Source organism: Scyliorhinus torazame, chromosome 6 (assembly GCF_047496885.1).
Source record: "Scyliorhinus torazame isolate Kashiwa2021f chromosome 6, sScyTor2.1, whole genome shotgun sequence".
In the NCBI taxonomy this organism is placed as follows: domain Eukaryota; kingdom Metazoa; phylum Chordata; class Chondrichthyes; order Carcharhiniformes; family Scyliorhinidae; genus Scyliorhinus; species Scyliorhinus torazame.
Genome location: NC_092712.1, coordinates 22,990,194 through 23,015,235, shown reverse-complemented (window position 1 = coordinate 23,015,235; position 25,042 = coordinate 22,990,194). Strand labels below are relative to the sequence as shown.

The window sequence follows — 25,042 nt, the reverse complement described above, 5'->3', positions numbered from 1 at the left end:
GGGACGCGGACTGAGAGAGGGACGCGGACTGAGAGAGGGACGCGGACTGAGAGAGAGGGACGCGGACTGAGAGAGAGGGACACGGACTGAGAGAGGGACACGGACTGAGAGAGGGACACGGACTGAGAGAGGGACACGGACTGAGAGAGGGACACGGACTGAGAGAGGGACACGGACTGAGAGAGGGACACGGACTGAGAGAGGGACACGGACTGAGAGAGGGACACGGACTGAGAGAGGGACACGGACTGAGAGAGGGACACGGACTGAGAGAGGGACACGGACTGAGAGAGGGACACGGACTGAGAGAGGGACACGGACTGAGAGAGGGACACGGACTGAGAGAGGGACACGGACTGAGAGAGGGACACGGACTGAGAGAGGGACACGGACTGAGAGAGGGACACGTACTGAGAGAGGGACACGGACTGAGAGAGGGACACGGACTGAGAGAGGGACACGGACTGAGTGAGAGGGACACGGACTGAGTGAGAGGGACACGGACTGAGTGAGAGGGACACGGACTGAGTGAGAGGGACACGGACTGAGTGAGAGGGACACGGAGTGAGTGTGAGGGACACGGAGTGAGTGTGAGGGACACGGAGTGAGTGTGATGGACATGGAGTGAGTGTGAGGGACACGGAGTGAGTGTGAGGGAGTGAGTGTGAGCGACACGGAGTGAGCATGAGGGACACTGTGCGGGACAGAGTGAGTGTGAGGGACAGAGTGAGTGTGAGGGACAGAGTGAGTGTGAGGGACAGAGTGAGTGTGAGGGACAGAGTGAGTGTGAGGGACACGCAGTGAGTGTGAGGGACACGCAGTGAGTGTGAGGGACACGGAGTGAGTGTGAGGGACATGGAGTGTGTGAGGGAGTGAGTGTGAGCGACACGGAGTGAGTGTGAGGGACACGGAGTGAGTGTGAGGGACACTGTGCGGGACAGAGTGAGTGTGAGGGACCGAGGGAGTGTGAGGGACAGAGTGAGTGTGAGGGACACGGAGTGAGTGTGAGGGACATGGAGTGAGTGAGGGAGTGAGTGTGAGGGACATGGAGTGAGTGAGGGAGTGAGTGTGAGGGACATGGAGTGAGTGAGGGAGTGAGTGTGAGGGACACGGAGTGAGTGTGAGGGACACTGTGCGGGACAGAGTGAGTGTGAGGGACAGAGTGAGTGTGAGGGACAGAGTGAGTGTGAGGGACAGAGTGAGTGTGAGGGACACGGAGTGAGTGAGGGACACGGAGTGAGTGTGAGGGACAGAGTGAGTGTGAGGGACACGGAGTGAGTGTGAGGGACCGAGTGAGTGTGAGGGACCGAGTGAGTGTGAGGGACCGAGTGAGTGTGAGGGACACGGAGTGAGTGTGAGGGACACGGAGTGAGTGTGAGGGACACGGAGTGAGTGTGAGGGACAGAGTGAGTGTGAGGGACAGAGTGAGTGTGAGGGACAGAGTGAGTGTGAGGGACACGGAGTGAGTGTGAGGGACACAGGGTGAGTGTGGGGGAGAGTGAGGGAGGCACGGAGTGAGCGAGGGTGTAGTGAGGGAAGCATGGAGTGAGGGAGGGGGCAGTGAGGGACACGGAGTGAGTGAGGGGACACGGAGTGAGTGTGAGGGACACGGAGTGAGTGTGAGGGACACGGAGTGAGTGTGAGGGACACGGAGTGAGTGTGAGGGACACGGAGTGAGTGAGGGACACGGACTGAGAGAGGGACACGGACTGAGAGAGGGACACGGACTGAGAGAGGGACACGGACTGAGAGAGGGACACGGACTGAGAGAGGGACACGGACTGAGAGAGGGACACGGACTGAGAGAGGGACACGGAGTGAGTGTGAGGGACACGGAGTGATTGTGAGGGAGTGAGTGTGAGGGACACACTGAGTGTGAGGGAGTGAGTGTGAGGGACACGGAGTGTGTGTGAGGGACACGCAGCGAGTGTGAGGGACACGCAGCGAGTGTGAGGGACACGCAGAGAGTGTGAGGGACACGGACTGAGTGTGAGGGACACGGACTGAGTGTGAGGGACACGGACTGAGTGTGAGGGACACGGACTGAGTGTGAGGGACACGGACTGAGTGTGAGGGACACGGACTGAGTGTGAGGGACACGGACTGAGTGTGAGGGACACGGACTGAGTGTGAGGGACACGCAGAGAGTGTGAGGGACACGCAGAGAGTGTGAGGGACACGCAGAGAGTGAGAGGGACACAGACTGAGTGAGAGGGACACTGACTGAGTGAGAGGGACACGGACTGAGAGAGGGACACGGACTGAGAGAGGGACACAGACTGAGTGAGAGGGACACAGACTGAGTGAGAGGGACACAGACTGAGTGAGAGGGACACGGACTGAGAGAGGGACACGGACTGAGAGAGGGACACGGACTGAGAGAGGGACACGGACTGAGAGAGGGACACGGACTGAGAGAGGGACACGGACTGAGAGAGGGACACGGACTGAGAGAGGGACACGGACTGAGAGAGGGACACGGACTGAGAGAGGGACACGGACTGAGTGAGAGGGACACGGACTGAGTGAGAGGGACACGCAGTGAGTGTGAGGGACACGCAGTGAGTGTGAGGGACACGGAGTGAGTGTGAGGGACACGGAGTGAGTGTGAGGGACACGGAGTGAGTGTGAGGGACATGGAGTGAGTGATGGAGTGAGTGTGAGGGACACGGAGTGAGTGTGAGGGAGTGAGTGTGAGCGACACGGAGTGAGTGTGAGGGACACTGTGCGGGACACTGAGTGTGAGGGACAGAGAGAGTGTGAGGGACAGAGTGAGTGTGAGGGACACAGAGTGAGTGTGAGGGACACAGAGTGAGTGTGAGGGACACGGAGTGAGTGTGAGGGACACGGAGTGAGTGTGAGGGACACGGAGTGAGTGTGAGGGACACGGAGTGAGTGTGAGGGACAGAGTGAGTGTGAGGGACAGAGTGAGTGTGAGGGACAGAGTGAGTGTGAGGGACACTCCGTATACAGGGTGTACAGGAGGTTGAGAGTAGTGAGGTCATGAGTAAGGTCTCAAAGTTGCAGGAGTGTACCGGCAGGCAGGAAGGTGGTTTAAAGTGTGTCTTCTTCAATGCCAGGAGCATCCGGAATAAGGTGGGTGAACTTGCGGCATGGGTTGGTACCTGGGACTTCGATGTTGTGGCCATTTCGGAGACATGGATAGAGCAGGGACAGGAATGGTTGTTTCAGGTGCCGGGGTTTAGATATTTCAGTAAGCTCAGGGAAGGTGGAAGGAACAGTGAGGGTCACGGAGTGAGTGTGAGGAACACAGAGTGAGTGTGAGGGACACAGAGTGAGTGTGAGGGACACGCAGTAAGTGTGAGGAGTTTGGCGAATAGCTTTAACATAGAACATACAGTGCAAAAGGTGGCCATTCGGCCCATCGAGTCTGCACCAACCCACATTAAGCCCTCCCTTCCACCCTAGCCCCGTAACCCAATAACTCTCCTAACCTTTTTGGACACTAAGGGCAATTTATCATGGCCAATCCACCTAACCCGCACGTCTTTGGACTGTGGGAGGAAACCGGAGCACCCGGAGGAAACCCACGCAGACACGGGGAGAACGTGCAGACTCCGCACAGACAGTGACCCAAGCCGGAATCGAACCTGGGACCCTGGAGCTGTGAAGCCACAGTGCTAACCACTATGCTACCGTGCTGCCCCCACTTGTGCTTCCGGTAAAGGAAGGAGACTCACTTTTGTTTTGGAGAGTAAGTTGCGAACGGCTCTCTGAGCCTCGCCGTAACGCCGAATCGCTTCACTCGTTTGCTGCTCCATCTCGTTCAGGTCATTCTCCATTTTCTTCTGGATTCGGAGAGCTTCGTTTTTACTCTTTATTTCCGTCTCCAGGTCGGTTTGCAGGATGTCAATTGTGCGCTGCTGACTGCGTCTGTAAGGGCAGCACTGAATTTAACATGGGTGGAGGGGCACACAGTGTGGGATTAGGTAGACGCTGGATTCACATCCTGCTGGATTCTCCCAGTGGAGAGTGGAATTGGGTGCTGTGTAAACCAGGCTCACACCCAGTCTCACGGGTTTCCTGATGTACAAATGTATAAAGTAGGAGAAGGCTGGGCCATTGGGCCACTCAAGCCTGCTCCACCATTCAATAAGATCATAGCTGATTTGATCGTGGCCTCAACCTCACATTCCCACCTGATCATTTTGCCATCATCGAATCCCTGCAGTGCAGAAGCAGCCCACTCGGCCCATCGAGTCTGCACCGACCCTCTGAAAGAGCACCATATCTAGTCTCACTCCCCCGCCCTATCCCGGTAACTCCACCTAACCTGCACATCTTTGGACACTTGGGGGTAATTTATCATGGCCAATCCACCTAAACTGTGGGTGGAAACCGGAGCACTCGGAGGAAACCCAGGCAGACGCGGGGAGAATGTGCAAACTCCGCACAGACAGTGACCCAGCGGGGAATCGAGTCCGTGGAGCGGTGAGGCAGCAGTGCTAACCACGGTGCCCCCTGTGCCACTCCCTAGTTGGTGAAGAATCTATCTACCTCGGCCTTAACAAACATTAACTCAGTCTCCACCCTTCTCTGGGAACAGATTCATGTCTCCCTGTGAAAAAAGTGTCTTTACATCCCTGCCTTGAATGGGAGGCCACTTATTTTGAAATTGTGCCTGTTAGTTATCATAGAATTTACAGTGCAGAAGGAGGCCATTCGGCCCATCAAGTCTGCACCGGCTCTTGGAAAGAGCACCCTAACCCAAGGTCAACACTCCACCCTATCCCCATAACCCAGTAACCCCACCCAACACTGAGGGCAATTTTGGACACTAAGGGCAATTTATCATGGCCAATCCACCTAACCCGCACATCTTTGGACTGTGGGAGGAAACCGGAGCACCCGGAGGAAACTCACGCACACACGGGGAGGATGTGCAGACTCCGCACAGACAGTGACCCAAGCCGGAATCGATCCTGGGACCCTGGAGCTGTGAAGCAATTGTGCTATCCACAATGCTACCGTGCTGCCCTTCTAGTGTCTAGTTCTAGTGTCTCCCACACGGGGAAACATCCTCTCCTCACCCACCCTGTCAAGGCCCCTCAGGGTGATACAGATTCCAATTAGATCATCCCTCGTTCTTCTAAACTCCAATGGATACAGGCCCTGCCTGTCCAATCTTTCCTCATAAAATAACTACACCATCCCAGGTGTCAGTCAAGACCCTGCCCTGAACTGCTTCGAACACATTAATATCCTTTCTTAAATAAGGGGCCGGATTCTCCGTTCCTGAGACTGAGTGTTGACGCCAGGGCATGAATCGTGGACCAACCCACCGAAAGTGGCGTGGAACATGATCGATTCAATGGAAAACGATGTTGGATTAGCCGGGGTCGGGATTGGCACTCGAGAGGCGCCGCCGCATATTAGCACGCCCCCCCCCCCCGCCACACAGGGTTAACCTCAGCCACCACCCCCCCCATTCAGAGGTTAGCCGGCTCAGTGCTCTTACCTCAGCGTAATCATCTCTTCGTCCTTCTCCTTCAGTTTTTTCTCATTCTCACTCTGCAGCTGAGTCAGATCCTGCTGAAGACGGCCGTTCTTGTTCTCTGCAGTCTTCAGCTCACTCTAATTTGCAACAAGAGAGAAGGTTACCAGTTTCAGGCGTGGATGGGAAGGTCCTGGTGAATATTGTGACCGAGAGCGGTCACAGAGGATGATTGACACGAGGAAGAAACAAGAGGCTCTGAACGGCTGCAATTCTTTCAAGACCGTCAATGTAATTCATTTATTTACATTTTTGGAAGGAAATTGAGCTCCGTCACCAACGCCCTGTCATTGAAAATTCCCCTCTCCCATCAAACCTCGCACCAGTCGGGGCTGGTTTAGCACACTGGGCTAAATCGCTGGCTTTTAAAGCAGACCAAGGCAGGCCAGCAGCACGGTTCAATTCCTGTAACAGCCTCCCCGAACAGGTGCCGGAATGTGGCGACTAGGGGCTTTTCACAGTCACTTCATTGAAGCCTACTTGTGACAATAAGCGATTATTGTTTCATTTCAACAGGAAGAAGCCATTCAGTCCTTCGAACCTGTTCCACCATCCATTATGGCTAATCTGTATTCAAACTCCATTTACTCCTGGGTTCTGTCAAATATCGAACAGTTCCCGCCTGGGATTCTGTAAAGTTTCGATGATTATTTGCATTGCTTGAATTATTTTCTAATATTTATGAAGTGTTAAATTAAAAACCGACAAAAATATAACTTTTGGTTACCATGGTAATTTGAAATCCTTATTAGATTCACACGGCTAAACATTCTGGCATTGTAACAGTTCTGAAACAGCAGCTGGACCTCCCAGTGTCAAGATGCACAGCAGGAACTCACCAGAGCTCCTTCGACAGCACCTTCCAAACCCTCAACCTCTACCACCCAGAACACGGGCAGTATATAACCGGGTATGCTACCACCTGGAGGTTCCCCTCCAAGCCACTCACCATCCTGACTTATATCGCCATTCCTTCCCTGTCACTGGGCTAAAATCCTGGAACTCCCTCCCTAACAGCTGGTTTAGCACAGTGGGCTAAACAGCTGGCTTGTAATGCACAACAAGGCCAGCAGCGCGGGTTCCATTCCCGTACCGGCCTCCCCGAACAGGTGGTAGTGCCACACAACATGGTGGACACAACACGATGGAGGGTATCTTCAATATGAAGACGGGACTTTGTTTCCACAAGGACTATGTGGTGGTCACTTCCACCGATACTGCCAAGGACAGAGGCATCTGCAGCAGGCAGATTGGGGAGGATGAGGTCAAGTATGTTTTTCCCTGATGTTGGTTCCCTCACCACATTGGAAAGGGGGGGGGGGGGGGGGGGGAGTGGAATACGTTGAAGAATTTTTTTAAGGTGGTGAGTGGTAATGACCTGCAACTCTGCCAAGGCGACAATGGAAGCAGAGGTGACGAGTGATTTCAAAAGGAAACTGAGGGAAATTAACTTACAATAGTACAGGGATACTAGGGGCTTTTCATAGTAACTTCATTGAAGCCTACTTGTGACAATAAGCGATTATTATTATTATTAACAGCACAGTGGATGTACCTACACCACAGGGACTGCAGCGATTCACGAGGGCAGCTCACCACCTTCTGAAGGGCAACTAGGGACGGGCAATAAATACTGACCTAGTAGCCAGCGACGGCCACATCCCGTAAACTTAAATGAAAATCGCTTATTGTGACAAGGCGGCTTCAAATGAAGTTACTGCAAAAAGTCCCTAGTCGCCACATTCCGGCGCCTGTTCGGGGAGGCTGGTACGGGAATTGAACCGTGCTGCTGGCCTGCCTTAAAACCCAGCTCTTTAGCCCTGTGCTAAACCAGCCCCATGAATAACAAATGTCATTATTGGGTGACTCCAGTTTGGAAACTTCAGTAATTGAGAGTACAGCGAATCAAACCAACACCCAGAGCCCCTCCAGCCCAGACCTCCCGCACTCTCCGCCCCACCGCCTCACTGTCTTAAACGGCCTGACCTTCCCAGTCTCTGTCGATCTATCTGAAACTCAGAATGGACAACCCATAAATTTGTTAGTTTCGGAAATGCTGGTTAGTCAGCAGCACAGTGGTTAGCACTTCTGCCTCACAACACCAGGGACCGGGTTCGATTCCGGCCTTGGGTGACAGTGCAAACCCCACACATTCTCCCAATGTCCACGTGGGCTTCTTAGGAAACTAGGAACATGGCGATTAGGAGCAGCAGTGGGTAATTCAGCCCTTCGAGCCTACTCCGTCATTCAATCAGATCATGGCTGATCTCTTCCCGGTCTCAAATCCACCTCCCTACCTGCTCCCCATATCCCTTTACCCCTTTTTGTATCAGCAATATATCTATCTCCTTGAAGATATTTAATGATTCTGATTCCACCGCTCTATGGGGCAGCGAGTTCCACAAATTCACCACCCTCTGCGAGAAGTAGTTCCTCCTCATCTCAGTTTTAAATCTACCGCCTCTCAACGTATATCTGTGACCTGTTGTTCTAGATTGCCCCACAAGGGGGAACATTTTGTCTACATTTACTTTATCAATCTCTTGTAATATTTTATGTACGTCAATGAGATCCCCCCTCTTTCTTCTAAACTCCAGTGAGTATAAGCCCAACTGTTTAATCTCTCCTCAGACGCCAACCCTTTCATCCCCAGAATCATTCTGGTGAACTCTGAACTGCCTCCAATGCCACCACATCCTTCTTCAAATAAGGAGACCAAAACTGGACACCATGCTCCAGATGTGGTCTCACCAACACCCTATACAATTACAACAACACATCTCCACTTTTATACTCCAGCCCTTTTGCAATAAACACTAATATTCCATTTGCCTTTTTAATTACATGCTGTCCCTGCACACCGACTTTCTGTGATTCATGAACAAAGACATCCAGATCCCTCTGGATAAAAGCAAATTACTGCGGATGCCGGAATCCGAGACCAAAAGAGAAAATGCTGGAAAATCCCAGCAGGTCTGGCAGCATCTGTAGGGGGAGAAAAGAGCAAACGTTTCGAGTCCAGATGACCCTTTGTCAAACTGGACTCGAAACGTTAGCTCTTTTCTCTCCCTGCAGATGCTGCCAGACCTGCTGAGATTTTCAAGCTCACACTGGCTTCCTCCCCCAGTCCAAAGATGTGCAGGCTAAGTGGATTGACCATGCTCAATTGCCCCTTAGTGTCCAAAGGTTAGGAGGACTGGGCCTAGGGATGCTCGTTCAGAGGGTCGGTGGTTTATAGCAAGGTCATCGGAGAGATTACAGCTTTGTTGTGTTATCTGAAACAAGGTGTACAGGGATTTTACTGGAAGATGACATTTTGCACATTCATACACTTGGTTAGCCGCATCTCGATGCAGTGTCTCTCAGACCACCTCCCATCAATACAGGACACAAGCACCAGGTGTAAGATACCAACGGGTGATAAACACAGCATGAGGTCTGTATCATCACTGGGTAATGCTGCTGGTATTGTTATTGCTTGACAAGATGTTGGGCAGTAATGCTCTGAATGGTGGCGCAGGATTGGTCAATGAGGTTGAACGGTGACAGTGGCCCCCATGAAAATACCTGCTGCAAAAATCCAACACATTATCAGAGGGGCCAAGGCCACCCACATCCTCCAAGATTCTTTCCACCTCGGTCCCTGAAGTCTCAGAGTAACAGGGCGGGATTCTCTGGCCGTTTCCGCCCCCCCACCCCCCCCTTCCCCGAGGTCAATGGAGTTCTCCGTTGTCCGCGTCTCCGCCATAGCGTTGTTGCGGTGGTTGGGGCGCGGACCAAGCCCCTAAAGGTGAGGGCTTGGCCCCTAAAGAGAAATCCGCACCTTTGGGGCGGCCCGGGTAGGGGAGAATCCCGCCCCTGGTTTTGATTCCCGGTTTGAGTCACTGTCTTTGCGGAGTCTGCACGTTCTCCCCGTGTCTGTGTGGATTTCCTCCGGGTGTTCCGGTTTCCTCCCACAAATCCCAAAGGACGTGCTGTTAGGTGAATTGGGCATTCTGAATTCTCCGTGTACCCAAACAGGCGCCGGAATGTGGCGACCAGGGGCTTTTCACAGTAACCTCATTGCAGTGTTAATGTAAGCCTACTTGTAACACGAATAAAGATTATGATTAAACAAAATACCTGGAGGTCTTCCGTTGTGGCCTCCAGCTGAGTCAGTTCCTCCTGAAGTCGTTTTTTAACCTTGTCTGTCTCGTGACCATTTTGAGAGGCTTCGTTCAGCTGGTCTGTTAGGGAAGCGATGTCCTCTATTTTGAAAGAGAGAAGGCGGAATAAGCAAACACACAGTTTTTACAGCAAAAAATGTCAGGGAATCACAGTGAAATGAAAAATCAAGGAAATCTTTTTTAAAATCCGTTGATGGGATGAGGGCCTCGCTGGGCCAGCATTCGTTGCCCATCCCTAATTGCCCTTGAACTCAGTGGTTTGCTCGGCCATTTCCGAGGAAAGTTAAGAGTGAACTGCTTTGCTGAGGGTTTGGAGTCCAAACGTGTAGACCTGATCGGGTAAGGACGGCAGATTTCCTTCCCGAAAGGACAGTGGTTCAATGGTTTCATGGTCATCTTTAGCCTTCTAATTCCAGATTTTTATTGAATCCAAATATCTCAGCATCTGCCGTGGTGGGATTTGAATGTGGGTCTCCAGAGGATTCCCTGGATTACTATTCCAGCAACAATACCACTACGCCACCCTTCTAATTGGGAATATGATCTGCTGGTTGTATTCTTTTTAAAACTATTTATAAATGGAAACTGTGTAGAGGTAGAGGCAGTTTGACTAGGTTTATGAAACTAGTGCTTTTGGTATGTTGATAAGCCTAGCAACACTGTGAACAGGTGTTGGCCGAAGGCAAGTTAGGTAACACGGAGAATAGAGTGTCAAGGGGTTTTGAGTAAGGTGATAGAAGCTCAAAGGAGGAGATGAAGTTTGAACTATACAATTACGTTCTAAAACGTGGACTCACGGAATGCAGGTAATCAAGAGTGACTTTTGAGGAGGTTAGTCCAGATAAAGAAAGATCAAAAGGGGACACGGTATAGCAGGAGCAATTTCAACCTATGCAAGTAAGCTATTTTGAGAAAATAGTATATAAAATCCCAGCAAGTGGCATCTGTAGAAATGACATTTGAATAACCAGTTGTTCTGCCCTACGTCAGAAGCAACGCTGAGAAAAATACAAGTGCCTGGTGTGGTAACTATTGCTGGATTTTGCCTATAGTTTGTAAAACCCTAATGGATGTTCTTTGGGGAGGATTAGCTCTGAAATTAGGCAGATACAGGTACAGATTTAGGGATACTAGGTACAGCCATTGAGTTAGCTAGGCATATTTATACTTGACATTCTTGTGTGTTTCATTGTTTAATAAACATCTATTTTGTTTAAAATCATCAGAAAGTTGTCTGGGACTTCCTTCCCTGGGGCTCACATCATTCCTCCCATTATCCCAACTTGCAAAGATAAAATTGAGAGCAGGTGTTTTAAGTTTCCCTTCTAAGATTAGGACTACCCTAACGTTTCTCATCAACTGTGCTCTTAACACAAGAAGGTAGTCAAGAAGGCATACGGCATGCTTGCCTTCATTGGCCGGGGCATTGAGTATAAGAATTGGCAAGTCATGTTGCAGCTGTATAGAATCTTAGTTAGGCCACACTTGGAGTATAGTGTTCAATTCTGGTCGCCACACTACAAGAAGGATGTGGAGGCTTTAGAGAGGGTGCAGAAGAGATTTACCAGGATGTTGCCTAGAATGGAGGGCATTAGCTATGAGGAGAGGTTGAATAAACTCGGTTTGTTCTCACTGGAACGAAGGAGGTTGAGGGGCGACCTGTTAGAGGTCTACAAAATTATGAGGGGCATAGACAGAGTAGATAGTCAGAGGCTTTTTCCCAGGGTAGAGGGGTCAATTACTAGGGGGCATAGGTTTAAGGTGAGAGGGGCAAGGTTTAGAGGAGATGTATGAGGCAAGTTTTTTTACACAGAGGGTAGTGGGTGCCTGGAACTCGCTACTGGAGGAGGTGGTGGAAGCAGGGACAATAGTGACATTTAAGAGGCATCTTGACAAATACATGAATAGGATGGGAATAGAGGGATACGGACCCAGGAAGTGTAGAAGATTTTAGTTTAGATGGGCAGCATGGTCGGCACGGGCTTGGAGGGCCTGTTCCTGTGCTGTACATTTCTTTGTTCTTTGTTCACAGTGGGTAACACTGTTGTTTCACAGCTCCAGGGTCCCAGGTTTGATTACCGCTTTGGTCACTGTGCGGAGTCTGCACGTCCTCCCCGTGTCTGCGTGGGTTTCCTCCGGGTGATCCGGTTTCCTCCCACAAGTTGCAAAAGACGTGCTTGTTAGGTGAATTGGACATTCTGAATTCTCCCTCTGTGTACCCAAACAGGCGCCTGAGTGTGGCGACCAGGGGCTTTTCACAGTAACTTCATTGCAGTGTTAATGTAAGCCGACTTGTGACACTAATAAAGATCATTGAGAAAAAAAAAGTTTCCTCCTCAAGTATTTATCCAATTTCTCTTTGAAACTTCCTGTTGAATCTGCCTCCACCTTCAGGCAGCCAGCACCTTCCAGATCACAACAAACATGACGGGAGATTCTCGCCTCTCCTTGAAGGACAGACCGAGAGACAACTGTGATCTGTTCAGAAAGGAAGAGTATCCTGAGCTAGGGGGCATGGCCTTCGAATAGGAGCTGGGCCACCCAGGCCTGATGTCGGGAAGGACTAGAGAGGGAGGGGAGGGAGCTGAATGATCTCCTCGTGTTCCTCCCTAGCCAGATGGAGGGCCTCATTCAACGATCAATCCTTGCTGTCTCCTTTTACAGATAGCTGCGGTTTTTGACAATACCCCTGTTTTCATCAAATCCCTACAGTGTAGATGGAGGCCATTCGGCCCATCCAGTATGCACCGACTCGCTGGAAGAGCACCACACGTAGGTCCACTCCCCCCGATTCCCATAACCCACCATGCATGGCCCTGGACAGTAAGGGGCAATTTATCATGGCCAATCCACCTAACCTGCACATCTTTGGACTGTGGGAGGAAACCGGAGCACCCGGAGGAAACCCACGCACACACGGGGAGAACGTGCAGACTCCGCACAGGCAGTGACCCGAGGCTAGAATTGAACCCGGGTCCCTGACACTGAGGCAGAAGTGCTAACCACTGTGCCATGGTGCCATTCTGGCTCCGCTGTCAGTGATGTGTGGCTGCCTCTTACCCAGTAGATGTTTGTTCTCCCTTTTCAGTCCCTCGTTCAAATCCACTGACTCGTCAAAGGCGTTTTGGATTTTCAGCAGCTGCGTGCTTATCGCCCTCGTCTCTCTTTGCGCCATTTCCAGCTCTTCCTGCGATTGCTCCAGTTTTACTCTCCACTCGTTTAGGATCTTGTCGAAGTTCTGCTGCTTCCTTTCGAGGATAAACGAGGCAGCGTGTGACCTCTCAACTTCAGTGTTCAGGTCCTGCACCTCGGCCTGGAGCCGGTTCTTCACTTTCTCCACTGAGGCGCACTTGCTGTTCACTGCCTCCGCCTTCTCCTCTGCCTCTTGAAGTTGGGCCGCCAGCTTCTTCCTGAGAGGAGGGGCACACAAACAACATGAAAGGGACAGTTCCCAGAGATAAATGGACAGCGTTCGCTCCTGGTCTGCACTTGCTTAGCAGGACTGACTGCTGAAGCTGTGTTGTCCAGCTGTGGGCCATTGGAATAACAGGGTTCAAGCCCACTCCAGATATTTGAACATATAATCCAGACAAACACTCCCAGTGCAGTACTGAGGGCTTGCTGCACTACCGAAATTGCCACCTACTGAATGAGACATTAGACCAAGACCTCATTTGCCCTTTCAGGTGGATGTCAGGATTCCATGGCACTATAATGAAGTTTAATGTGGGAAATCTGAACGGGTTCACTTTGGCAAGGATGAATAGAAAAGCAGCAAATGATTTAAATACCGAGAGATTGCAGAATTCTGAGGTAGAGAGGAATCTGGGTGTCCTGGTACATGAATCGTGTACATTAAAATCGCTTATTGTCACAAGTAGGCTTCAAATGAAGTTACTGTGAAAAGCCCCTAGTCGCCACATTCCAGCGCCTGTTCGGGGATGCGGCATGAGATTAGGCAGGCAAATTAAGTGTTGGTGTTTATTGCAAGGGGTGTGGAATATAAAAGTAGGGGTGTCTTGCTACTGTTGTATGGGCCATTGGTTAGACCGCATTTGGAGTACCGTGTACAGTTTTGATCACCTTATTTAAGAAAATATCTAAATGCATTGTGTCATGTGAGAGTACCTTTAAGAAATGGGTGTTTACGAAATGTACCTTTAAGAAATGGGTGTTTATCAGTGATGTCAGAGTGTGGGTGGAGCTGGGCGGTCTGTCAGCTTTTTACTTTCGTTTTAGGCTGTTTGCTGCAGGGTGTGTTTTAGTTTTGTTTTCAGAGCTGGATAGCTGCAGTCACAGTCAGAAGGGGTATTAGTCCAAAGATGTGCAGGTTAGGTAGATTGGCCATGATAAATTGCCCTTAGTGTTGGGTGGGGTTACTGGGTTATGGGGATAGGGTGGAGGTGTTGATCTTGGGTAGGGTTCTCTTTCCAAGAGCTGGTGCAGACTCAATGGGCCGAATGGCCTCCTTTTGCACTGTAAATTCTATGATAGACTCTCTCTGTAATCTAAAAACTGTAAATCGATCCTTTGTTGATTTAAAATTAATAACTGCTCTCAGTAGTGACTTTAACCTGATGTGCTTCTGTTAAAAGTTATTTTTTAAGTCTTATGGATGTTAAAACGACAGCTTAAGGATTACTTTGTATTCTTTGGGGGTTGTATTTGAATTGATGGTTGCTAAGATGTTCACTGTATGTTTTAAAAAGGTTAACTTGAGTTCATAGAATAAACATTGTTTTGCTTTCAAAAATACTTTTCCATTTCTGCTGTACCACACCTGTAGAGTGGGCCGTGTGCCCCATACCACAATCGATTAAAAGTTGTGGGTCAGGTGAACTCCATGATACACTTTGGGGTTCTCTAAACCCTGGCCCATAACAAATTGGAAACAGTTCCGAGAAGGTTCACTTGACCCATTCCTGAATTGAAGTCTTATGGGGAAAGGTTGCACAGGTTGGTCCTGTGTTCACTGGAGTTGGGAAGAATGAGAGGTGATCGTGTTGAATCATCTAAGATCCCGAGAGGTCTCGACAATATGGATGCTGAGTTAAGGGTGGGGGTGGGGAGAGGGGGGGTCTCCCATTTAAGATGGGGAGGAGGAGATTTTTCTGCTAGTTGTTAGTCTGTAGAATTCTCCTCCCCAGAGAGAAGTGGAGGCCGGGCCCTTGAATATTTTTAAGGCTGAATTAGATACAACAAGGGAGTCAAAGGTCCGAGGAGGTGGATAGGAAAGTCGAGGCCACAATCAGATTAACCATGATGTTATTGAAAGGCAGAGCAGGCTGAAGGGGCTCAATGGCTTTCTCCTGCTCCTAATTCATAGATTTGTATGTATGTTTATATGTACATGTGTTTATGTATGATGTGTGTATGATTGTATGATTTCTGTACATATGTGCACATATTTGTATGTACACATGCTTGAGTGTATGCATTTTAGTGTGTATTCATGCTGTATGCATGTATGTTGTTTCCATGTATGCCTGTTTGCATAAACACATGTTTGTATATTGATGTGTTTGGACACAGATACATAGAAGATAGGAGGAGGTCTTTTGGCCCTTCGAGCCTGCTCCACCATTCATCACGATCATGGCTGATCATCCAACTCAATAGCCCAATCCTGCTTTCTCCCCATAGCCTTTGATCCCATTCTCCCCAAGTGCTATATCCAGCCGCCTCTTGAATATATTCAATGTTTTAGCATCAACTACTTCCTGTGGTAATGAATTCCACAGGCTCACCACTCTTTGTGTTGGCTGCTCGAAGAGCTCCGGCTCAGAGTTGAGCTGGAGTCTGACCTTCAAACACTGAGGCACATCCGGGAGGGGGAGACTTACCTGGACACTGTGTTTCAGGAGGCAGTCACACCTGTCAGAGTAAGTAGTTTAAATCCTGCCAGTGGCCAGGGACAGCAGGGTGTGACCGCAAGTCAGGCAGGTAAAGGGAACCAGCAGTCAGGAACTCAGGAGCCTCAGCCCTTGACCCTGTCCAACAGGTACGAGGCACTTGCTCCCTGTGTGGATGGCGAACAGGGCTGCAGGAAGGATGAGTCAGCTGACCAAGGCACCATGGTTCAGCAGGCCATTCAAGGGGAGGGAGTAAATAGGCAAGTTGTAGTTGCAGGGGATTCTATTATCAGGGGGATAGATAGTATCCTTTGTGAGCAGGATAAAGAGTCCCGCATGGTATGTTGCCTGCCCAGTGCTAGGGTGCGGGACATCTCTGACCGGCTTGAAAGGATACTGGAGAGGGAGGGGGAGGATCCAGTTGTTGTGGTCCATGTCGGTACCAACAACATAGGCAAGTCTAGGAAAGAGGACCTGTTTAGAAATTATAAAGAGCTAGGAGTCAAATTAAAAAACAGCGGCGAAATTCTCCGGAAACGGCGCGATGTCCGCCGACTGGCGCCCAAAACGGCGCAAATCAGACGGGCATCGCGCCGCCCCAAAGGTGCGGAATGCTCCGCATCTTTGGGGGCCGAGCCCCAACCTTGAGGGGCGAGGTCGGCGCCGGACGAATTTCCGCCCCGCCAGCTGGCGGAAAAGGCCTTTGTTGCCCCGCCAGCTGGCGCGGAAATGACATCTCCGGGCGGCGCATGCGCGGAAGCGTCAGCGGCGCTGACAGCTTCCCACGCATGCGCAGTGGAGGGAGTCTCTTCTGCCTCCGCCATGGTGGAGACCGTGGCGAAGGCGGAAGGGAAAGAGTGCCCCCACGGCACAGGCCCGCCCGCGGATCGGTGGGCCCCGATCGCGGGCCAGGCCACCGTGGGGGCACCCCCCGGGGCCAGATCGCCCCGCGCCCCCCCCAGGACACCGGAGCACGCCCGCGCCGCCTTGTCCCGCCAGTAAGGTAGGTGGTTTAATTTACGCTGGCAGGACAGGCATTTTAGCGGCGGGACGTCGGCCCATCCGGGCCGGAGAATCGCGCGGGGGGGGGGGGGGGCCCGCCAACCGGCGCGGCGCGATTCCCGCCCACGCCGAATATCCGGTGGTGGAGAATTCGGCAACCGGCGGGGGCGGGATTCACGCCAGCCCCCGGCGATTCTCCGACCCGGCGGGGGGTCGGAGAATTTAGCCCCAGGTCCTCAAGGGTCATAATCTCCGGATTACTGCCCGAGCCACGTGCAAATTGGCATAGGGAGGCAAGAATAAGGGAAGTTAACACGTGGCTGAAAGAGTGGTATTGACAAATAGGGTGGTCAATAGGACTTTAAACTAGAGATTGGGGGGGGAAGGGAAAGTCAGGGAACCAAGAGGTGAAGTAATCAGTGGGACGCGTAGCTGCTTAGGAATACAAAAAAGCACGAAAAGACAGAACTCAGGAGAGGTTACGATAGTCCCCATGTCACAAAATATGACACAGTGTATGGAAAGGCTCAGTAAACCAAGGTCCACCACACTAAGAAAACAAAAAGGGACGGTCAATAGAGAATTAAAGGTGCTATATTTAAATGCGCGCAGTGTACGGAACAAGGTAGATGAGCTTGTGGCCCAGATTGTGACTGGCAGGTATGATGTGGTAGGCATCACAGAGACATGGTTGCAGGGGGTTCAGGACTGGCATTTAAATATCCAGGGATTCACAACCTATCGAAAAGACAGAGAGGTGGGCAGAGGGGGCGGGGTTGCCTTGTTAATTAGGAATGAAATTAAATCAATAGCACTAAACGACATAGGGTCAGATGATGTGGAGTCTGTGTGGGTAGAGTTGAGGAACCACAAAGGCAAAAAAATCATAATGGGAGTTATGTACAGGCCTCCTAACAGTGGTCAGGACCGGGGCACAAAATGCACCACAAAATAGAAAGTGCATGTCAGAAAGGCAAGGTCACAGAGATCATGGGGGACTTCAATATGCAGGTGGACTGGGTAAATAATGTTGCCAGTGGACCCAAAGAAAGGGAATTCATTGAATGTTTACAGGAGGGCTTTTTAGAACAGCTTGTGATGGAGCCCACGAGGGAACAGGCCATTCTGGACTTAGTGTTATGTAATGAGCCAGACTTGATAAAAGGTCTTAAAGTAAGGGAACACTTAGGAGGCAGTGATCATAATATGGTAGAATTCAGTCTGCAATTTGAAAGAAAGAAGGTAGAATCAGATGTAAAGGTGTTACAGTTAAATAAAGGTAACTATAGGGGCATGAGGGAGGAACTGACGAAAATCGACTCTTAGCAGAGCCTAGTGGGAAAGACAGTAGAACAGCAATGGCAGGAGTTTTTGGGAGTAATTGAGGACACAGTACAGAGGTTCATCCCAAAGAAAAGAAAGGTTATCAGAGGGGGGATTAGGCAGCCATGGCTGACAAAGGAAGTCAGGGAATGCATCAAAGCAAAAGAGAAAGCCTATAATGTGGCAAAGAGTAGTGGGAAGTCAGAAGATTGGGAAGGCTACAAAAACAAACAGAGGATAACAAAGATAGAAATAAGGAAGGAGAGGATCAAATATGAAGGTAGGCTAGCCAGTAACATTAGGAATGATAGTAAAAGTTTCTTCAAATACATTAAAAACAAACGGGAGGCAATAGTAGACATTGGGCCGCTCCAAAATGACGCTGGTAATCTAGTGATGGGAGACAAGGAAATAGCTGAGGAACTAAATAAGTACTTTTGTGTCAGTCTTCACAGTAGAAGACATGAGTAATATCCCAACAATTCAGGAGAGTCAGGGGGCAGAGTTGAATATGGTAGCCATCACAAAGGAGAAAGTGCTAGAGAAACTAAGAGGTCTAAAAATTGATAAATCTCCAGGCCCAGATGGGCTACATCCTAGAGTTATAAAGGAGATAGCTGAAGAAATAGTGGAGGCGTTAGTTATGATCTTTCAAAAGTCACTGGAGTCAGGGAAAGTCCCAGAGGATTGGAAAATCGCTGTTGTAACTCCCCTGTTCACGAAGGGAACAAGAAAAAAGATGGAAAATTATAGGCCAATTAGCCTAACCTCGGTTGTTGGCAAGATTCTAGAATCCATCATTAAGGATGAGATTTCTAAATTCTTGGAAGTGCAGGGTCGGATTAGGACAAGTCAGTATGGATTTAGTAAGGGGAGGTCGTGCCTGACAAACCTGTTAGAGTTCTTTGAAGCGATAACAAATAGGTTAGACCAAGGAGAGCCAATGGATGTTATCTATCTTGACTTCCAAAAGGCCTTTGATAAGGTTCCTCACGGGAGACTGCTGAGTAAAATAAGGGCCCATGCTATTCGAGGCAAGGTACTAACATGGATTGACGATTGGCTATCAGGCAGAAGGCAGAGAGTTGGGATAAAAGGTTCTTTTTCGGAATGGCAACCGGTGACACGTGGTGTCCCGCAGCTGTGTTGGGGCCACAGCTGTTCTCTTTATATATTAACGATCTAGATGACGGGACTGGGGGCATTCTGGCTAAGTTTGCCGATGATACAAAGATAGGTGGAGGGGCAGGTAGTATGGAGGAGGTGGGGAGGCTGCAGAAAGATTTAGACAGTTTAGGAGAGTGGTCCAAGAAATGGCTGATGAAATTCAACGTGGGCAAGTGCGAGGTCTTGCACTTTGGAAAAAAGAATAGAGGCATGGACTATTTTCTAAATGGTGACAAAATTCATAATGCTGAAGTGCAAAGGGACTTGGGAGTCCTAATCCAGGATTCTCTAAAGGGAAACTTGCAGGTTGAGTCCGTAATTAAGAAAGCAAATGCAATGTTGTCATTTATCTCAAGAGGCTTGGAATATAAAAGCAGGGATGCACTTCTGAAGCTTTATAAAGCACTAGTTAGGTCCCATTTAGAATACTGTGAGCAATTTTGGGCCCTACACCTCAGGAAGGACATACTGGCACTGGAGCGGGTCCAGCGGAGATTCACACAGATGATCCCAGGAATGGTAGGCCTAACATACGATGAACGTCTGAGGATCCTGGGATTATATTCATTGGAGTTTAGGAGGTTGAGGGGAGATCTAATAGAAACTTACAAGATAATGAATGGCTTAGATAGGGTGGACGTAGGGAAGTTGTTTTCATTAGCAGGGGAGACTAGGACCCGGGGGCACAGCCTTAGAATAAAAGGGAGTCACTTTGGAACAGAGATGAGGAGAAATTTCTTCAGCCAGAGAGTGGTGGGTCTGTGGAATTCATTGCCACAGAGGGCGGTGGAGGCCAGGACGTTGAGTGTCTTTAAGACAGAAGTTGATAAATTCTTGATTTCTCGAGGAATTAAGGGCTATGGAGAGAGAGCGGGTAAATGGAGTTGAAGTCAGCCATGATTAAATGTGGAGTGGACTCGATGGGCCGAATGGCCTTACTTCCGCTCCTATGTCTTATGATCTTATGGTCTTTGGGTGAAGGGCAGCACGGTAGCATTGTGAATAGCACAATTGCTTCACAGCTCCAGGGTCCCAGGTTCGATTCCGGCTTGGGTCTGTGCGGAGTCTGCACATCCTCCCCGTGTGTGCGTGGGTTTCCTCCGGGTGCTCCAGTTTCCTCCCACAGTCCAAAGATGTGCAGGTTAGGTGGATTGGCCATAATAAATTGCCCTTAGTGTCCAAAATTGCCCATAGTGTTGGGTGGGGTTACCGGGTTATGGGGATAGGATGGAGGTGTTGTCCTTGGGTAGGGTGCTCTTTCCAAGAGCCGGTGCAGACTCGATGGGCTGAATGGCCTCCTTCTGCACTGTAAATTCTATGATAATCTCTGATTATCTCTGTCCGAAATGGTTTACCCTGAATCCTCAGACTGTGACCCCTGGTTCTGGACACACCCATCATTGGTAACATCCTTCCTGCATCTCCCCTGTCCAGTCTGTTAGAATTTTATAAGTCTCTATGAGATCCCCCCTCATTCGTCCTAACTCCAGCGAGAACAATCCTAACCTAGTCAATCTCTCCTCATATGACAGTCCCGCCGTCCCTGGAATCAGTCTGGTAAACCTTCGCTGCACTCCCTCTATAGCAAGAACATCCTTCCTCAGAGAAGGAGACCAAAACTGCACACAATATTCTTGGTATGACCTCACCAAGGCCCTGTGTAATTGCAGCAACATACCCTGCTCCTGTACTCGAAACCTCTCGCAATGAAGGCCAACATACCATTAGCCTTCTTTACCGCCTGCTGCACCTGCATGCTTACCTTCAGCGAATGGTGCACAAGGACACCCAGGTCCCGCTGCACACTCCCCTCTCCCAATCTACAACCATTCGGGTAGTAATCTGCCTTCCTGTTTTTGCTTCCAAAGTGAATAACCTCACACATATCCAAATTATACTGCATCTGCCATTGGTTTGCCCACTCGCCCAACCTGTCCAGATCTTGCTGTAGGATCTCTGCTTCCTCATCACAGTTCACCCTCCCACCCAACTTGGTATCATCTGCAAACTTTGAGATGTTGCATTTTGTTCCATCATCCAAATCATTAATATATATTGTGAACAGCAGGGGTCCCAGCACCGATCCCTGTGGTACCCCACTGGTTACCGCCTGCCAATTAATCCCTCGTCTTTGTTTCCTCTCCGCTAACCAGTTTTCTATCCACCTCAATACATTTCCCCCAATCCCATGCGCTTTAATTTTGCACAATAATCTCTTATGCGGGACTTTATCAAACGCCTTCTGAAAGTCCAAATGTACCACATCGACTGGTTCCCCCTTGTCGACTGTACTGGTTACATCTTCAAAGAATTCCAACAGGTTTGTCGAGCATGATTTTCCCGTAATAAATCTATGCTGACTCCGACTGATCCTGCCACTGCTTTCTAAATGATCCGCTATAAAGTTCTTGGTAATGGATTCAAGCATTTTCCCCACTACCGATGTTAGGCTTACTGGTCTATAATTCCCTGCTTTCTCTCTACCTCCCTTTTTGAATATCGGAGTGACGTGAGCTACCATCCAGTCTGCAGGGACAGTTCCAGAGTCTATAGAATCCCGGAAGATGACCACCAATGCATCCACTATTTCCAGAGCCACCTCCTTAAGCACTCTGGGATGCAGATTCTCATTCCCTGGGGATTTATCCGCCTTCAATCCCATCAGTTTTCCCAGCACCATTTCTCTACTAATATTGATCTCCCTCAGTTCTTCCCTCTCACTAAACCTTTCATTCTCCAACATATGTTGTATGCATGCATGTTTGTATGTGTTTGTGTGTGTGTTTGTATGTACATGTTTGGATGTATTTATAGCTGTGTACACATGTTTGCATGTACGTCTGTACATAGGTTTGTATGTATTTAGAACAAAGAAAATTACAGCACAGGAACAGGCCCTTCGGCCCTCCCAGCCTGCGCCGATCCAGATCCTTTACATAACATAAGAACATAAGAACTAGGAACAGGAGTAGGCCATCTGGCCCCTCGAGCCTGCTCCGCCATTTAATGAGATCATGGCTGATCTTTGTGGACTCAGCTCCACTTTCCGGCCCGTACACTATATCCCCGAATCCCTTTATCTAAAGCTGTCTTCTATTTTCCAAGGACTAACTTCCCTCTGTTCCCCGCCCGTTCATATATCTGTCTAGATGCATCTTAAATGATGCTATCGTGCCCGCCTCTACCACCTCTGCTGGCAAAGCATTCCAGGCACCCATCACCCTTTGCGTAAAAAACTTTCCACGCCCATCTAGATAGGATGTAGAATCATCTGGAAAGGAATACTTTGATTAGAGATAGTCAACACGGTTTTGTGAAGGGTAGGTCGTGCCTCACAAACCTTATTGAGTTCTTTGAGCACAGTAAGAAGTCTTACAACACCAGGTTAAAGTCCAACAGGTTTGTTTCGATGTCACTAGCTTTCGGAGCGCTGCTCCTACCTCAGGTGAATGAAGAGGTATGTTCCAGAAACACATATATAGACAAATTCAAAGATGCCAAACAATGCTTGGAATGCGACCATTAGCAGGTGATTAAATCTTTACAGATCCAGAGATGGGGTGACCCCAGGTTAAAGAGGTGTGAATTGCATCAAGCCAGGACAGTTGGTAGGATTTCGCAGGCCAGATGGTGGGGGATGAATGTAATGCGACATGAATCCCAGGTCCCGGTTGAGGCCGCACTCATGTGTGCGGAACTTGGCTATAAGTTTCTGCTCGGCGATTCTGCGTTGTCGCGCGTCCTTTTAGAGTTCTTTGAGAAGGTGATCAAACAGGTGGATGAGGGTAAAGCAGTTGATGTGGTGCATATGGATTTCAGTAAAGCGTTTGATAAGGTTCCCCACGGTAGGCTACTGCAGAAAATACGGAGGCATGGGATTCAGGGTGATTTAGCAGTTTGGATCAGAAATTGGCCAGCTGGAAGAAGACAAAGGGTGGAGGGTGATGGGAAATGTTCAGACTGGAGTCCAGTTACTAGTGGTGTACCACAAGGATCTGTTTTGGGGCCACTGCTGTTTGTCACTTTTATAAATGACCTGAAGGAGGGCGTAGAAGGATGGGTGAGTAAATTTACAGATGACACTAAAGTCGGTGGAGTTGTGGACAGTGCAGAAGGATGTACAAGTTACAGAGGGACATAGATAAGCTGCAGCGCTGGGCTGAGAGGTGGCAAATGGAGTTTAATGCAGAAAAGTGTGAGGTGATTCATTTTGGAAGGACTAACACGAAGACAGAGTACTGGGCTAATGGTAAGATTCTTGGCAGTGTGGATGAGCAGATAGATCTCGGTGTCCATGTACATAGATACCTGAAAGTTGCCACCCAGGTTGAGAGGGTTGTTAAGAAGGCGTACAGTGTGTTAGCTTTAATTGGTAGAGGGATTGAGTTTCGGAGCCATGAGGTCATGTTGCAGCTGTACAAAACTCTGGTGCGGCCGCATTTGGAGTATTGCGTCCAATTCTGGTCGCCGCATTATAGGAAGGATGTGGAAGCATTGGAAAGGGTGCAGAGGAGATTTACCAGAATGTTGCCTGGTATGGAGGGAAGATCTTATGAGGAAAGACTGAGGGACTTGAGGCTATTTTCATTAGAGAGAAGAAGGTTAAGAGGTGACTTAATTGAGGCATACAAGATGATCAGAGGATTTGATAGGGTGGACAGTGAGAGCCTTGTTCCTTGGATGGTGATGTCTAGCACGAGGGAACATAGGTTTAAATTGAGGGGAGATAGATACAAGACAGATGTCAGAGGTAGGTTATTACTCAGAGAGTAGTAAAGGCGTGGAATGCCCTGCCTGCAACAGTAGTGAACTCGGCAACACTAAGGGCATTCAAATGGTCATTGGATAGACATATGGACGATAAGGGAATAGTGTAGATGGGCTTTAGAGTGGTTTCACAGGTTGGCGCAACATCGAGGGCCGAAGGGCCTGTAATGTTCTATGTTCTATCTCCCTTAAACTTTCCCCCTCTCACCTTGATTTCATGACCCCTTGTAATTGACACCCCCACTCTTGGAAAAAGCTTGTTGCTATCCAGCCTGTCCATATCTCTCATAATTTTGTCGACCACAATCAGGTCCCCCCTCAACCTCCGTCTTTCCAACGAAAACAATCCTATTCTACTCAACCTTTCTTCATAGCTAGCACCCTCCATACCAGGCAACATCCTGGTGAACCTCCCCTGCACCCTCTCTAAAGCATCCACATCCTTCTGGTAATGTGGCGACCAGAACTGCACACAGTATTCCAAATGTGGCCTAACCAAAGTCCTACACAACTGTAACATGACCTGCTGACTCTTGTACTCAATACCCCGTCCGTTGAAGGCAAGCATGCTGTATGCCTTCTTGACCACTCTATCGACCTGCGTTGCCACCTTCAGGGTACAATGGACCTGAACTCCCAGATCTCTCTGTACATCAATTTTCCCCAAGACTCTTCCATTGACCGTATAGCCCGGTCTTGAATTAGATCTTCCAAAATGCATCACCTCTCATTTGCCTGGATTGAACTCCATCTGCCATTTCTCTGCCCAACTCTCCAATCTATCTATATTTTGCTGTATTCTCTAGACAGTCCTCCTCGCTATCTGCAACCCCACTAATCTTAGTATCATCTGGAAACTTGCTAATCAGACCACCTATACCTTCGTCCAGATCATTTATGTATATCACAAACAACAGTGGTCCGAGCACGGATCCCTGTGGAACACCACTAGTCACCTTTCTCCATTTTGAGACACTTCCTTCCACCACTACTCTCTGTCTCCTGTTGCCCAGCCAGTTCTTTATGCATCTAGCTAGTAGATTATCATAGAATTTACAGTGCAGAAGGAGGCCATTCGGCCCATCGAGTCTGCACCGGCTCTTGGAAAGAGCACCCTACCCAAGGTCAACACCTCCACCCTATCCCCATAACCCAGTAACCCCACCCAACACTAAGGGCAATTTTGGACACTAAGGGCAATTTATCATGGCCAATTCACCTAACCTGCACATCTTTGGACTGTGGGAGGA

At 49.4% G+C, this 25,042-nt stretch overlaps 1 pseudogene; it reads right to left on the bottom strand.

Moving 5' to 3' along the window:
- LOC140425676 (myosin-13-like) overlaps window positions 1-25,042 on the bottom strand; it is a 249,275-nt pseudogene that overhangs the window by 37,744 nt on the left and 186,489 nt on the right.